Source organism: Cherax quadricarinatus, chromosome 33 (assembly GCF_038502225.1).
Source record: "Cherax quadricarinatus isolate ZL_2023a chromosome 33, ASM3850222v1, whole genome shotgun sequence".
NCBI lineage: Eukaryota > Metazoa > Arthropoda > Malacostraca > Decapoda > Parastacidae > Cherax > Cherax quadricarinatus.
In genome coordinates, this window is record NC_091324.1 from 24,971,969 (window position 1) to 24,988,313 (window position 16,345).

General features: G+C 45.9%; 1 protein-coding gene across 3 annotated transcripts in view; it reads right to left on the reverse strand.

The window, feature by feature from the left end:
• The window catches only part of LOC128693955 (uncharacterized), a 123,070-nt gene that overhangs the window by 67,911 nt on the left and 38,814 nt on the right, over positions 1 to 16,345 (reverse strand). Inside the window, exon 2 of one of the 3 annotated variants that reach the window (XM_070090935.1) lies at positions 5,981 to 6,063. The exons of the other annotated variants lie outside the window; for them this stretch is intronic. The gene's annotated coding sequence lies outside the window, so the exon portion shown is untranslated. The remainder of the gene's footprint in view (positions 1 to 5,980; positions 6,064 to 16,345) is intronic. 3 annotated transcript variants of the gene reach the window in all.

Here is a 16,345-nt window from a genome sequence, read left to right on the forward strand (position 1 = left end):
AGGGAGTATCTGAGACCTAAGTCTCCCATGGGAGGAGGCACAAGTACCTCCTCATCTTTGGGACCAACTGTCCCCAGGCCTAGCCACAAGCTAGGCCTCTCTGGTTTGCCATCCCCGCCCCAAGGGGGCAAATGGGAATGACAGTCTTATGAGCTAAAGGCTCGGGCTCAGGCACCTACCCTACCCTAGAAGGGTTAGGCATGGTGTCGATCTGTGTGTTTTACTATCTTTGCCTCAAACGCCTACATAATAATAATCTTAATTTCTACAAGTATATGATACAACTTATGCAAACCTAGCTGACATCAGTTATATATTATATAGAAAGCCCATGGTTATGCAGAGCATTTCGGACAAATTTTGTCCCCAGGATGCGACCCACACCAGTCGGCTAACACCCAGGTACCTGTTTACTGCTAGGAGAACAGGGACAACAGGTGTCTAGTAAGTTTATTCAGGTATAAACAAATACAGTTACACAACCCAAAAAAGTCAGTGACTTATTTCTATTGGGATCTTAAGGAAACACGCCCCAGGTCCTCTACTATCTGTCTTTCCCATGTACTCACCGCACAGTTACGTAACGAGCAAGGGCCGGCCTCGCCATGTTGTGAGATCTAGAATAGTTAACCATTCAGAAGAATTAAAAGAAAATGAACCATGTCAACATGGGTTTCTTCTTAATTATTCAAATAAATCATATTCTTATTTTATGATTTTTTTTGTGAAATGAGAACTGAATGAGAACTGTAAATCTGCTTTGATTTTTTGTCTTTTTAATATCCTGATTTCTTTTTATTGAAGCAAGGTGTATAATGACATACTAGTATAGCCAGGGGGCCTTATTTTGTACTCTTTGTACTCACCTATTTGTGGTTGCAGGGGTAAAGCTTAAGCTCTTGGCCCCGCCTCTCCGCTGGCGGCTACTGGGTTCACATTCTCCTGGCTGCCAGAGCACTATCGTACATATTCGTAAAACTTCTTGATCACTCCAAGACTAAAAAAGTATTCCCTAACAGTTCCGTGACTCGTGTATTTTTAACTCCTGGCTGTACCCTCATATACCTGAGGCCTTCTCAGTATTTCGTAATCCTGTAGTTGTGTCACCCTTGGTCCTTGTGTTCTCTAATGTCGTCAAGTATAACTCCTTCACCCTTTCCTCATAGGCCAGACCTCAGCTTTGGGACTAGTCTCGTTACAAACCTTGCACTTTCCAACATTTTAACGTGCCTTATCAGATGCGAGTTTAATACTGGCGCTGAATACTCTAAGATATACCTAACATACGCCGTGCATAGGGTCACCGTGAATGCCTACTTGCTAAGGTTCCTGAAAAGTACCCCTGTGTGCATGTACAGTATGTACGTTTATACCACATAGGCAGTGCCTATGTGGTATAAACCTTGGTAATAGTTACCAACAAATTGGTTTAATAAGACACTTTAGCAAACACTAGGGAATGTTAGAAGTGATCAGGGCCCCAGGACTCAAACGTCATCTAATAAATATGTCCTAGTGTTTGTTCATAGTTTTCTTTTTTTTAAATCGTGTGTCTATGTGTTTTGCATTTTTCTTTCGAGGGGGGCCCATGGCTATCAACAGTTTCAAGGAGAGTACGTAACCCCCTCAAAAAATAAGAACCCTTGATCTTCATAAAGCGCCCTTTCCAAATTATAGGTTACTGGTGAATTGTTCCAGCTATGTTATTAGGATTTTTTGTTGTATAGCTTCCGCCTGGTGTATTGTACATACTGCGCTGTATATAGCAGCCAGGGGTTATATTATACGTATTGTTGCGCAGATGTCGGCGACAAATCAGTAGACAGCATCCATCCAGGGAGATATTACCGTCCTGCCACACCATTAACTAACGGGGTACTATTGTCCTGCCACAGCACCGCCCAGGGAGGTACTACCGTCCTGCTACAGCACCACCCAGGGAGGTATTACCGTCCTGCTACAGCACCACCCAGGGAGGTATTACCGTCTTGCCACAGCACCACCCAGGGAGGTATTACCGTCCTGCCACAGCACCGCCCAGGGAGGTACTACCGTCCTGCTACAGCACCACCCAGGGAGGTATTACCGTCTTGCCACAGCACCACCCAGGGAGGTATTACCGTCCTGCCACAGCACCACCCAGGGAGGTATTACCGTCCTGCCACAACATCACCCAGGGAGGTACTACCGTCCTGCCACACCACCAACCAGGGAAGTACTTCCGTCCTGCCACAGCACCACCCAGGGAGGTTAATATTACCGTCTTGCCACAGCACCACCCAGGGAGGTACTACCGCCCTGCCACAGCACTACCCAGGGAGGTACTACCGTTCTGCCACACCACCAACCAGCAAGGTACTACCGTCCTGCCACAGCACCACCCAGGGAGGTATTACCGTCCTGTCACAGCACCACCCAGGGAGGTATTACCGTCCTGCCACAACACCACCCAGGGAGGTATTACCGTCCTGCCACAGCACCACCCAGAGAGGTACTACCATCCTGCCTCCAGAAAACAGATTCCCGACAAACTTTACTTAGCTAACCTAAGCTGGAACATTCAGTATTTCAGGTAGTCTCGGTTAGATCCACTACAGACGCTTCGAAAAGTAACGTAACGTAGCATCAATGGCAGACAGGTGGCGCTGTGAGAATGCCACAATGTACAGCAAGGGGCGCGAGAGGCAGTGTTTTGTTTCAACACCGCCCGCTATGTCGTCGCTCTGTACTGGTACAGCGTGACGACGCACTCTAGGGAGCCCAGTGACAAACCATTCATATTAATATCTTACCTTGGAGAGCTTTCACACACATACACACGCACACTCGCTGTCCTAGGAGCCCCACCTTGGAGAACTTACACGTATTGTTCCAGGAGTCACACCCTGGGGGAGCCTACACACGCACACATACTGTTCAAGGGCACCCTGAGAGAAGCCTACACACTTCAGGAGACGATGCTCCGTATGAGGGGGGCGTATACGCACACACACTATCTCAGAACACCCTGGTAAGCCTTACACACAGTCCCTGGACAGCCTGGGGGGCCTTACACACTGCCCCAGGACACTTTAGGGGGCGTAAAAACACACTGTCCCGGGACACCCTCGGAGGAGCTAGACACACACACACTGTCCCAGGACACCCACGGGGAGCCAGACACGTACTCCCAGGAATGATACACTGGAGAGAGGGGAGCTTACTCAAAGACTTCCAGTAATGACTCTGCAGAGCTGAGCCACTGTTTGGCTGCTCTAAGAGGACAATGAATGTAATATTCATTAGGCCGGATGATGTTCTCATTCTAATTCTTAATAAGAGAGTCTATTGCAGCCCTTTGGATTTGAGTGTGGAATATACGATATCAGAATGTGATACCAGGAACCTACGATATCAGGATGTGATACTAGGTGCCTACGATATCAGAATATAATACCAGGAACCTACGATATCAGAATGCGATACTAGGAGCCTCAGCACCCATCGGCGTTTGTCTCTAAAGTCCCTTCAGGGACGGGAACGCCTTGATGACGGTAAAGGGCTCTTGATCCAATGAACTGGAGCTGCCTCCTTACTTTTCGGATTCAACCTGGAAGTGGCAATGATGCTGTAGGTTAAGATTTCTGAATTAACCCATCTTGGCAATCCTAGCTTTACTCTTTATAACCTAGTTTTTACTGCTGATATCCTAGCTTTACTGTTAATATCCTAGCTTTACTGTTGATATCCTAGCTTTACTGCTGATATCCTAGCTTTACTGTTGATATCCTAGCTTTACTGTTGATATCCTAGCTTTACTGCTGACATCCTAGCTTTACTGCTGACATCCTAGCTTTACTGTTGATATCCTAGCTTTAATGTAGAATCATATTTATGCTATAGTCTGAGTTTTTTTTTAAAACTGCCGACGTTTTTTGGGCAATGATTTAAAAGTGAAAATAACATGGCTAGATAACACTAAACTCTCATTTTGTGCAATAAATTTCAAGTGATCTGTGGTTCATTGCACGCAAGCCTAGCAAGTGCTCCCACCTGTCCTCTTCACACCATGGTTTGATAAAGCTGTAGGTGAGCCTTAAATTGAGGTTTCATTATCTCCAAAGTAGGGTTTAAATTAAGCTCTCAGGTCACCCCGCCAAGGTGGGAGACGGCCTTGTTGAATATATATATATTTTATATATATATATATATATATATATATATATATATATATATATATATACATTATATATATATATATATATATATATATATATATATATAATGTATATATATAATGTATATATATATATATATATATATATACTGTATATATATATATATATATATATATATATAAATCTGTATATATATATATATATATATGTATATATATATATATGTATGTATATGTATGTACCTATATCCCTCAGTATATTAAAAAATGATATTTTTTGCTTCATATTCTTGTATCTTTGGATAATGCCTGGAGCGGTCTTTAGCCTCGTCTCTCTTGCATTTAAATCTTTTATTTATATCACCGTGGGAATTTTTCACAGCGTGTGTATGTTTAAGCGGCATTACTTGTTGCTGGTGTGATTCGTGAAGCAATCATCCCTTTTATGCTTTTGTTTTACGGCCCACTCTGATCCATCATGTGTGTGTGTGTGTGTGTGTGTGTGTGTGTGTGTGTGTGTGTGTGTGTGTGTGTGTGTGTGTGTGTGTGTGAGTGTGTTTAACCGCTATATAGTTGCAGGGGTTGATTCTCAACTCCTGGCCCCGATTTTTTCCACTGGCCGCTACTCGGTTTACTCTCGGGAGCCTTGTCGTACCTCTGATCAAAATTACGCAGATTCTGTGTTTACTATTCCACTTCCTGACCACTCTAACGCTGAAGAAATACGTCCTGGCGTCCCTGTGCCCTTGTGTTCCTGTTTCCCGCCTCTCGAACTTTCGAACAGCTTTCCCCGTCCACCCTATCAATTCCTCTCAGTATTTTGTATGTTATTATCATATCACCCCCTAGTCCTTCTTTCCTCTTATGTCAAAGTTTTTCTCTCATAATCTCTCCTTATAGCACATATCCCTTCGCTCGGAAGCTAATTACGTTGCAAACCTCTGCACTTTCTCCAGTTTCTTGGCATTTTTGATCAGGTATGGTTCCATACTAGTACTTCACACTCCTAGATGAACCTGCCATGTTGTATGAAGGGCCTTGAATGACACTGTTGAGATTCTTGAAGGCTACTCTTAAATTCGCCAAACGAGCATTGATCGCAGAGGATAATCTGTTGATGTGTGCCTCTGGCAATATGCTCCGCACATTGCTCACCCCTAGGTCTTTCTCCTTGAGGTAGGTCTGTAGTCTCTGTCCCAGTTTCCGGTCTTTGTGTCCCTTCCCCAGTCTTCAAAACCTTGCATTCATGTGTGTGTGTGTGTGTGTGTGTGTGTGTGTACGCACCTAATTGTACTTGTCTAATAGTGGTTGCAGGGGTCGATTCACAGCTCCTGGTCCCGCCTCTTCACTGATCGCTACTAGGTCCACGCTGTGTGTGTGTGTGTGTGTGTGTGTGTGTGTGTGTGTGTATAGCGGGATTAAGTAAGTAAACAGGTTTATTTAGGTACAAGTATACGTAAGTACAATTATCATACATAATTACCTAAGATAACCAAAAAATAGTCAAAGTGATTTATTCCCATTGGGGTTCTTGTATTTGGGAAGTGTGCGGGAGGATATGGAAATGTGTGTGTGGGGGGGGGGAATGTTGGAAAATGTGTGTGTGGGGTATGGGGAGTGTGTGGGGGTATGGGGAGAGTGTGTGGAGTATGGGGAGTGTGTGGGGGTATGGGGAGAGTGTGTGGAGTATGGGGAGAGTGTGTGGGGAGGTATGAAGGAGAAATTATGAGAATTATTTGTTATCTCACTGTAGACGCTAAAGAAAAAGGAAGGGAAGATGGACGGTGGGGGGGGGAGGGGCGATTATGCGGGGTGTCTACCTACCTGGAGGGAATTCCGGGGATCAACGCCCCCGCGGCCCGGTCCACGACCAGTCCTCCCGGTGGATCAGGGCCTGATCAACGGCCCTGTAGAAGAGGGTGTGACCGTTAATGGAAATGAAGAGAGATAAGGTGGGCGTGACAAAGGGGTGGAAATGAGGGATGAACCAGGCAGAAGTAAAGGTGAGGGGTGTGGCCAGAGGGTAGAGATGAGGAGGTGGCGTGGAATGGACAGAGACGAATGAAGGGAAGCGTTGCCGTATGGCGTGAATGGGCGTAGGTGTGGTTAGGAAATGACACACTGATGGATACATTTAGCAGTAAGCTGCTACCCTATTTTATAACTACACCGTGGGAACAAAAGCTAACTATGTTTCCCCGTCATATTACATCACGCAGGATGGGACTTATATAAGGTATTGAAATCTGTCAGCCTGAGCTGGGTGACTTCAGCATTTCATGAAGCGCTCATCAGCAACGGCAGCTCCAAAGGTTTCCTTCCAGCATAACCGGAGTTACTATCTCTTGGGAACTGCTGTCTCGTAGGATAGCCTATCCCCTACACAGGAAAACTGGGCGTGGCTGGAAGGTGATGGGGAGGGGGAGGGCGTGGGTAGACAGGATGATGAGCGTGGTGAGTGAAGGCGGTGTTGGGATTCCCAGCATGCCTTGGGAACCACAATGTGGCCAGAGACAATTACAGACTTGACCATCCTTCAGTATGATGGACTTTCCACCAGCAGGAGAGCTGAATTTCGGCAGGATGTTTGCCGAAGCTTGGTGAAGCAGCAGGAAAGTTGAACCTTGGCAGGGCCTCCCCTCAATCAAACCTAGTGAAGCAGCAGGAAAACTGAACCACATTAGGTTGCTTACCCAAGTCTAGTGAAGAAACAGGAGAGCTGAACCTGGCTAAGACGCTCACTCTAGTCTAGTGGAGCAGAAGGAGAATCGAGCCTCTTTAGGACGCTCACTTAAATCTAGTGAAGTAGCAGGAATCGAGCCTCGTCAGAACGCTCACTCAAACGTAGTGAAGCAGCACAAGAACTGAACCTCGTCAGGACTCTCACACAAACTAGTAAATCACCAGGAGAGCTAAACATCGCCAGGAAGCTCACCCAAGCCTAGTGAAAGCCGTCGCTGGTAAACTATGGTACACGACAACCTTCGTTTTTTGTTGTCTATGCTGGAACCCAAATATGTATTTTCTCACCTACTGCTTTTTATAGGAGAGGGACCTCTTGACAAGATAATTGGGGTATGTGATAAGAAACAAAGCTGCCGTGTGAGAGACAGGTGTTACATCCGCTTGCGGCAACCCGTCCTCTGTCGCTTCACGTTAATGCTGTTGAAATACAAGCCAAAGGTTACTGGGCGAAGGGTAACAGGAGTGACTACTAGGCTCTCAACAGAGGAGCTACTGGCCCTCGCACTTCACATTACTAGGCTCTCAACAGAGGAGCTACTGTCCCTCGCACTTCACACTACTAGGCTCTCAACATAGGAGCTACTGTCCCTCGCACTTCACATTACTAGGCTCTCAACAGAGGAGCTACTGTCCCTCGCACTTCACACTACTAGGCTCTCAACAGAGGAGCTACTGTCCCTCGCACTTCACACTACTAGGCTCTCAACAGAGGAGCTACTGTCCCTCGCACTTCACATATCTTTTATGAAGTGCGCAACGAGGTACACTATATGGTTGGATAGGGTCTGTTACGTGTGAATAATTGCATCTATTAGTAACTCATGCATTTGCAACCTTCTTCAAAGACAGTTCACTTTTAGGTTACTTAGGAACCTGTAGGAAGCATTTACCTAATTCTCCTTTCTCTAAGTCCTTTAAAAAATGTAAAATGTGTGTAAATACACGAAAGTGCTTAAGCATTTTCCTTGAGTTATTTTTCATTGTGGTAGTTTCTCTCTCTCTCATATATATATATATATATATATATATATATATATATATATATATATATATATATATATATATATATATATATATATATATATATATATATATATATATATATATATATATATTACTTAACCTTTCATGCTTGTTTATATAACTTGAAGTCAAAAAAAATCATGATACGTAAGGGCTAATCATAATCCGGTCAGGTTCGAGACACTCGCCAAACCACCTAAGCAAACGTAATGTTATTTTTTTTACATTATTATTATTGTATCTCGGGACCTTGGGGAAAAAGCGACGGTGACGGTAGAGTGTGAACGTTTGTACTGTGATCTATTTGCTTCCTCAGGCTTCTGGGTAGTGTCATCCCCCAGAGAGAGAGAGAGAGAGAGAGAGAGAGAGAGAGAGAGAGAGAGAGAGAGAGAGAGAGAGAGAGAGAGAGAGAGTTAACATGATGAGTAGTATCTTTTGACGCTCAACTTCGACCAGCAGCAACACTGAACGTTTATTAGTCATAGTACTGCCCAACTATTACTAACTAGCCAGATTTCAACTTAGAAATAGTACAACTTAGCCATAGCAGAGCGTAGCCACATTACGGGTTAGCTACAGTACTTCGTATTGCTAGTACTGCCTAGCCATAGGTCATCTCGGTCATATTACTGCCTAGCCATAGCCTTCCTCACCTGTGTGAGGGGAGGAGTACCAGCAGAGACTGATGAATTAAAAAGGAGTACCTTAATATGGGCAACACATTCAAACATTTCTCATATACTTACTCATAATGATTGTCACTCAACATTCTTGGCAAATGAGTTACAACTCTTTAAATGGTGTCAACATGAGTCTAAAAGGGAACTACCTCAGGGATTCTCAGGAAGAAAGAGCGCATTTTGTTTCTGCAGTTTCTCCCCCATTTTTTTAACGAGCTCTTCAAGGTGGCGCCATCAAGGGAGTGTCATCACTGGGGTGCCTTTTATACTAGACAAGTACTACTTAGACATCCAACAGAGATCCAACAGGGTTGTGTGAGCGTGTTAGATAGGAGTAAGTGGAGGCAAAGGGTTTTTATAACTCGAGGTGCTGTTGGAGTGTGATAAAGGTTGTATTTATGAACGGATTCAGGGGAAACCGATTAGCCGGACTTGAGTCCTGAAGGTGGAATGCACAGTGCCTGCACTCTGAAGGAGTGGGTGTTGATGCTGCATATTGGAGGGTCATCGGTCTGTGATGACAGCACGCTTCTGGCAAGGCAGTGATTGAATGAGTGACGGTGATATATTTTCTTCTTTTTCGGGTCACCCTACCTCAGTGGGAGACTGCCGATGTGTTAAAAAAAATTCTACTACGACTAGAGAACCCGACTCATAAATATAGATATATTAGTAACAGTGATTCTCACATTATTTGGTAGACAAAAGAAGCTTTTACTGCTCATATTAAAAAAAAGAATTGAAACCCAAAATGTTATTAAAACACTAATGGTAAAATAAAATAAAATGACTCGTACAATGTGACAAAGGCAGACAGCACAAATTTCTGGCAGTAATACGTGTACTCTTAGCAGAAGTCACGTGCCTAGTGCTTGTGAGTTCTGTCTCCGTGCGAGAAGGTGATAAGAGGAATTACTGATGGTTTTGCAACAGCTTGAATGTAAGATTAATCTCCAGCCTCAGCCTCATAAAGGAAGGTGCCTTGATGCCGGCGAGGGACTCTTGACTCAATATAAAGCTGAACTATCCTACCGCAGGTCGAATCTGATTGCCTCCTTTTTCCCAGGTCCTGTACGACCCTGCCCCCCTCCCTACTGTTTAGTGATCTCAATGAATATAGTAATAAATAAATCAAACCTGATTACCTCTCAGTTTCTAGGTTCTCTATGGCTCCTTCGGGTTTAGGGCTTTCGGAGTCCATGAAAATCACTGAAACTCGAAGAGGAGAAATGGCGCTCGTTGAGTGTATTGAATAAACTGTGGCTAGCAGGGACGCCGGTTTTACAAGGTTGTGAAGCCTGTAGTGACAGCTGGAAGTCATGCAGATACCTGTGTCCTGGTCGCTGCTGGTGTCACCCGGGTACCTGTGTCCTGGTCACTACTAGTATCACACAGGTACCTGTGTCCTGGTCACTACTAGTATCACACAGGTACCAGTGTCCTGGTCACTACTAGTATCACACAGGTACCTGTGTCCTGGTCACTACTAGTATCACACAGGTACCTGTGTCCTGGTCACTACTAGTATCACACAGGTACCTGTGTCCTGGTCACTACTAGTATCACACAGGTACCAGTGTCTTGGTCACTACTAGTATCACACAGGTACCTGTGTCCTGGTCACTACTAGTATCACACAGGTACCTGTGTCCTGGTCACTACTAGTATCACACAGGTACCTGTGTCCTGGTCACTACTAGTATCACACAGGTGCCAGTGTCCTGGTCACTACTAGTATCACACAGGTACCCGTGTCCTGGTCACTACTAGTATCACACAGGTACCAGTGTCCTGGTCACTACTAGTATCACACAGGTACCAGTGTCCTGGTCACTACTAGTATCACACAGGTACCTGTGTCCTGGTCACTACTAGTATCACACAGGTACCTGTGTCCTGGTCACTACTAGTATCACACAGGTACCAGTGTCTTGGTCACTACTAGTATCACACAGGTACCTGTGTCCTGGTCACTACTAGTATCACACAGGTACCTGTGTCCTGGTCACTACTAGTATCACACAGGTACCAGTGTCCTGGTCACTACTAGTATCACACAGGTACCCGTGTCCTGGTCACTACTAGTATCACACAGGTACCAGTGTCCTGGTCACTACTAGTATCACACAGGTACCAGTGTCCTGGTCACTACTAGTATCACACAGGTACCCGTGTCCTGGTCACTACTAGTATCACACAGGTACCAGTGTCCTGGTCACTACTAGTATCACACAGGTACCCGTGTCCTGGTCACTACTAGTATCACACAGGTACCAGTGTCCTGGTCACTACTAGTATCACACAGGTACCAGTGTCCTGGTCACTACTAGTATCACACAGGTACCTGTGTCCTGGTCACTACTAGTATCACACAGGTACCTGTGTCCTGGTCACTACTAGTATCACACAGGTACCAGTGTCCTGGTCACTACTAGTATCACACAGGTACCAGTGTCCTGGTCACTACTAGTATCACACAGGTGCCAGTGTCCTGGTCACTACTAGTATCACACAGGTACCAGTGTCCTGGTCACTACTAGTATCACACAGGTACCTGTGTCCTGGTCACTACTAGTATCACACAGGTACCTGTGTCCTGGTCACTACTAGTATCACACAGGTACCTGTGTCCTGGTCACTACTAGTATCACACAGGTACCAGTGTCCTGGTCACTACTAGTATCACACAGGTACCTGTGTCCTGGTCACTTACGGAGGCGAGGCTAGCACTCATAACTTGTTTAGTGATGCAATAACAACAAGAACAATAATAATAGCATAATGATAATAACTTTTTTTTTCACTTCATACCCACCCAAGTGAAATAAATTTTGTGGGTACATTCCGAGTCTAACTATTGATCTTTATTTCGGCAATATTTACTTTCCTGTATTTCTTCATAAAGGATAAAGAGTAATGGACCACTATTTCTTTTTTATTGTATTTTCACTTATCTCACCTAGCATTGTTATTGCCGTGAAGATCAGTCGCCTAGAGGTTGTCCCAATAGTCAAAATGTTTCAATGAGTCTGTGAATAAAATGAATGTATGACTCACGAAATCGTAATGACACGATTGCAAACAAACCATACCCCGGCCGGGATTGAACCCGCGGTCAGAGAGTCTCAAAACTTACGATTTCGTGAGTCATGTTAACGGCAGTGAGGGGACTTGAGCTAGAGTTCGTCACGGCCACGCTAGCTGGAGATTCGTCTGTAAAAACTTGCATTTGTGGTCACAGTGGTGCCTGTGCTAACCTTCCTATGGTGTAGAAATATACCTAGTTGGACGAATCTTATTGTGGCTAGCTGGTCTAGTGGCTAACGCGACGGTCTGGAGTTTTGAGACTCTCTGACCGCGGGTTCAATCCCGGCCGGGGTATGGTTTAAATGAATGTATGTGTGTTTTAGTTCATGTATCTCACGTGTCTCGAAGGAAAATGTAAACAGACAACAGTATTTTAAGCGAGGAATCACAAGCGTTTGGAAGAATCCCATAGTTGGCTTGGCTTCTCATGTTTTCATAATTCATCTTATCATTTTCCTGGATTTAGTCTCCATTTTCCTTCGTTTCTTCTCTAAATGTTAGTTTGTCTGACAATGTATTTATAGATCTTAAAAAAAAAAGTTCCTTCCGGTCTTTGAGCATATATAACTACGTTTTATGGCCTACTTTTGAGTTCATATCTAAGCAGTTGAAATAAGTTGTGTCTGATAGCGGGACGACAGAGTAAAGGAAACGTCAAAGTGCCCTGTGGAGATGAGCTTTTTACTGTGCTCGGATTAGCTTTCGTTTTATCTTCAAATTTCCTCACGTTCGGCATTTCTTGGGTATGTTGCCAGGGATTGAAACTTGTGCTAGGCTCTATGTATGCTGCCAGGGGCTGATACTTGTGCTAGGCTCCACATATGCTGCCAACGGTCACTAGTTACGACGGTTATAACAGCATATTTTTCAAGGGAATTTCTGCTACCTTCAATCAAGGATGATTACCTCTCATTTTCAGGCCCTGCAGAACCCCTCCTGGGTTAGGGCTTTCCCATGAAAGCAATAATAACATAACATTATGAGAGGTGCTGCTGACAGCCGCCTCAGCGCGCATCTCAACATTTCTTGAAGCAATAATATATATGTAGGGCCTCGGTATGTTAGTAAATAGTTACTCAAATATAATTATTGGAATCCCACAGTAATTGGACACCTGTACACCAGAGTATTGTTCGCCGAATTGTTTGCAAGGCGGAGACGCAACTCTTTGGCCCGCCCTCTAGGTTTCTTTCTTCGGCGTTAGTGATATCTGATCTCTTGGGCCATTGAGTTTACCTCCGTTTCCTCATCCATTTCAGAGGAACAGCGGACTGAGTCAGGAGCAGCAGGTGGCCATCACAGTGGAGCCGGCGGTGCAGGGGCAGCAGGTGGCCATCACAGTGGAGCCGGGGGTGAAGGGGTAGCAGGTGGCCATCACAGTAGAGGAGGCCGGGGTAAAGGGGCAGCAGGTGGCCAACACAGCGCAGGAACTGGGGGTGAAGGGGTAGCAGGTGGCCAACACAGCACAGGAGCTGGGGGTGAAGGGGTAGCAGGTGGCCAACACAGCACAGGAGCTGGGGGTGAAGGGGCAGCAGGTGGCCAACACAGCACAGGAGCAGGGGGTGGAGATGCAGCAGGTGGCCAACACGTAGGGAGAAAGGCTATGTGGTGGCCCGCGCCACAACACATTATAGAATATGCAAATTACCCACTTTCCTCCCGCCCACCGCCTCATCATATATCATTATGTTTTTTAAGTCATTGTTTTCGTTCCAGGAATCCCCGAGCCTCAGACGGTGCTATAGCACTCAGCGAGAGGGAGCCAGGGAGGGAAGAGCCATGAAGGGTGATGGAAGAGCCAGGGAGAAGGATAGAGGAGCCAGGGAGAGGGATGGAGGAGCCAGGGAGAGGGATGGAGGAGCCAGGCAGAGGGATGCAAGAACCATGGTGGGTGAGAAAGAAGCCAGGGAGAAGGATGGAGGAGCCATAAGGATGATGGAGGAGCCAGGAAGAGGGATGAAGGAGCCAGAGAGGATGATGGAGGAGCCACACTGGGAGAGGGAGGTACAATTAAGGCGATGGAGTGGTCATGTGGAGAATAATGCCAGCACTAAGAACTGACTCATAACCAGGTACCGACGCTTGCTGATTGGCTGGCTCGCTTACACAACCGTATATCGACGCTCGCTGATTGGCTGGTCCGCTTACACAACCATATATCGATGCTCGCAGATTGGCTGGCTCGCTTGCATAACCAGGTACCGACGCTCGCTGATTGGCTGGCTCGCTGCCTTCAAGAGGCTGCCTTCAAGAAGCTGCCTTTAAGAGGCTGCCATCAAGAAACTGTCTTCAAGAAGCTGCCTTCTAGAAACTCTTAATTCAGGGAATTAGATCGTACCGCCCTCTCCTTGGACCAAACCTGATTACCCCACTCCCCCCTTCCATTCCCCAGGCGCTGTATGAACCCTACGGGATGACTGTTTCCCAGTGAATACATAATAATAATAATAATTTTTCCCGTAGTGGCGACCTCTGTATTTCCGCCAGAGGCGCGGTCGGCGCCTACGAAGAAGAGATGCAATTACCAGAAAAATGATGGTGGGGTTCTGAGGGAGGAGGAGAAGGTTATGGCGGGCAGTGCGTGGCGTATCATCCGACTTCGAGCCTTGTATTTTCTTAAGAACGGCAAAAAAAAAAAAAAAGATGGGCTATAGGCTGCATTTACACGTAACTACTTCTTGATGGCATGAGGGCAGCTGAAATGACTAGTAACCCTGGCATCCTCACTACCTTGTTCAGTACGGTGATGACTAGTAACCCTGGCATCCTCACTACCTTGTTCAGTACGGTGATGACTAGTAACCTTGGCATCCTCACTACCTTGTTCAGTACGGTGATGACTAGTAACCCTGGCATCCTCACTACTTTGTTCAGTACGGTGATGACTAGTAACCCTGGCATCCTCACTACCTTGTTCAGTACGGTGATGACTAGTAACCCTGGCATCCTCACTATTTTGTTCAGTACGGTGATGACTAGTAACCTTGGCATCCTCACTACCTTGTTCAGTACGGTGATGACTAGTAACCCTGGCATCCTCACTACCTTGTTCAGTACGGTGGTGACTAGTAACCTTGGCATCCTCACTACCTTGTTCAGTACGGTGATGACTAGTAACCCTGGCATCCTCACTACCTTGTTCAGTACGGTGATGACTAGTAACCCTGGCATCCTCACTACCTTGTTCAGTACGGTGATGACTAGTAACCCTGGCATCCTCACTTCCTTGTTCAGTACGGTGATGACTAGTAACCCTGGCATCCTCACTACCTTGTTCAGTACTGTGATGACTAGTAACCCTGGCATCCTCACTACCTTGTTCAGTACGGTGATGACTAGTAACCCTGGCATCCTCACTACCTTGTTCAGTACGGTGATGACTAGTAACCCTGGCATCCTCACTACCTTGTTCAGTACGGTGATGACTAGTAACCCTGGCATCCTCACTACCTTGTTCAGTACGGTGATGACTAGTAACCCTGGCATCCTCACTGCCTTGTTCAGTACGGTGATGACTAGTAACCCTGGCATCCTCACTACCTTGTTCAGTACGGTGATGACTAGTAACCCTGGCATCCTCACTTCCTTGTTCAGTACGGTGATGACTAGTAACCCTGGCATCCTCACTACCTTGTTCAGTACGGTGATGACTAGTAACCCTGGCATCCTCACTAGCTTGTTCAGTACGGTGATGACTAGTAACCCTGGCATCCTCACTACTTTGTTCAGTACGGTGATGACTAGTAACCCTGGCATCCTCACTACCTTGTTCAGTACGGTGATGACTAGTAACCCTGGCATCCTCACTACTTTGTTCAGTACGGTGATGACTAGTAACCCTGGCATCCTCACTACTTTGTTCAGTACGGTGATGACTAGTAACCCTGGCATCCTCACTACCTTGTTCAGTACGGTGATGACTAGTAACCCTGGCATCCTCACTACCTTGTTCAGTACGGTGATGACTAGTAACCCTGGCATCCTCACTACCTTGTTCAGTACGGTGATGACTAGTAACCCTGGCATCCTCACTTCCTTGTTCAGTACGGTGATGACTAGTAACCCTAGCATCCTCACTACCTTGTTCAGTACGGTGATGACTAGTAACCCTGGCATCCTCACTACCTTGTTCAGTACGGTGATGACTAGTAACCCTGGCATCCTCACTACTTTGTTCAGTACGGTGATGACTAGTAACCCTGGCATCCTCACTACCTTGTTTAGTACGGTGATGACTAGTAACCCTGGCATCCTCACTTCCTTGTTCAGTACGGTGATGACTAGTAACCCTGGCATCCTCACTCCTTGTTCAGTACGGTGATGACTAGTAACCCTGGCATCCTCACTACCTTGTTCAGTACGGTGATGACTAGTAACCCTGGCATCCTCACTACCTTGTTCAGTACGGTGATGACTAGTAACCCTGGCATCCTCACTACCTTGTTCAGTACGGTGATGACTAGTAACCCTGGCATCCTCACTACTTTGTTCAGTACGGTGATGACTAGTAACCCTGGCATCCTCACTACCTTGTTCAGTACGGTGATGACTAGTAACCCTGGCATCCTCACTACCTTGTTCAGTACGGTGATGACTAGTAACCCTGGCATCCTCACTACCTTGTTCAGTACGATGATGACTAGTAACCCTGGCA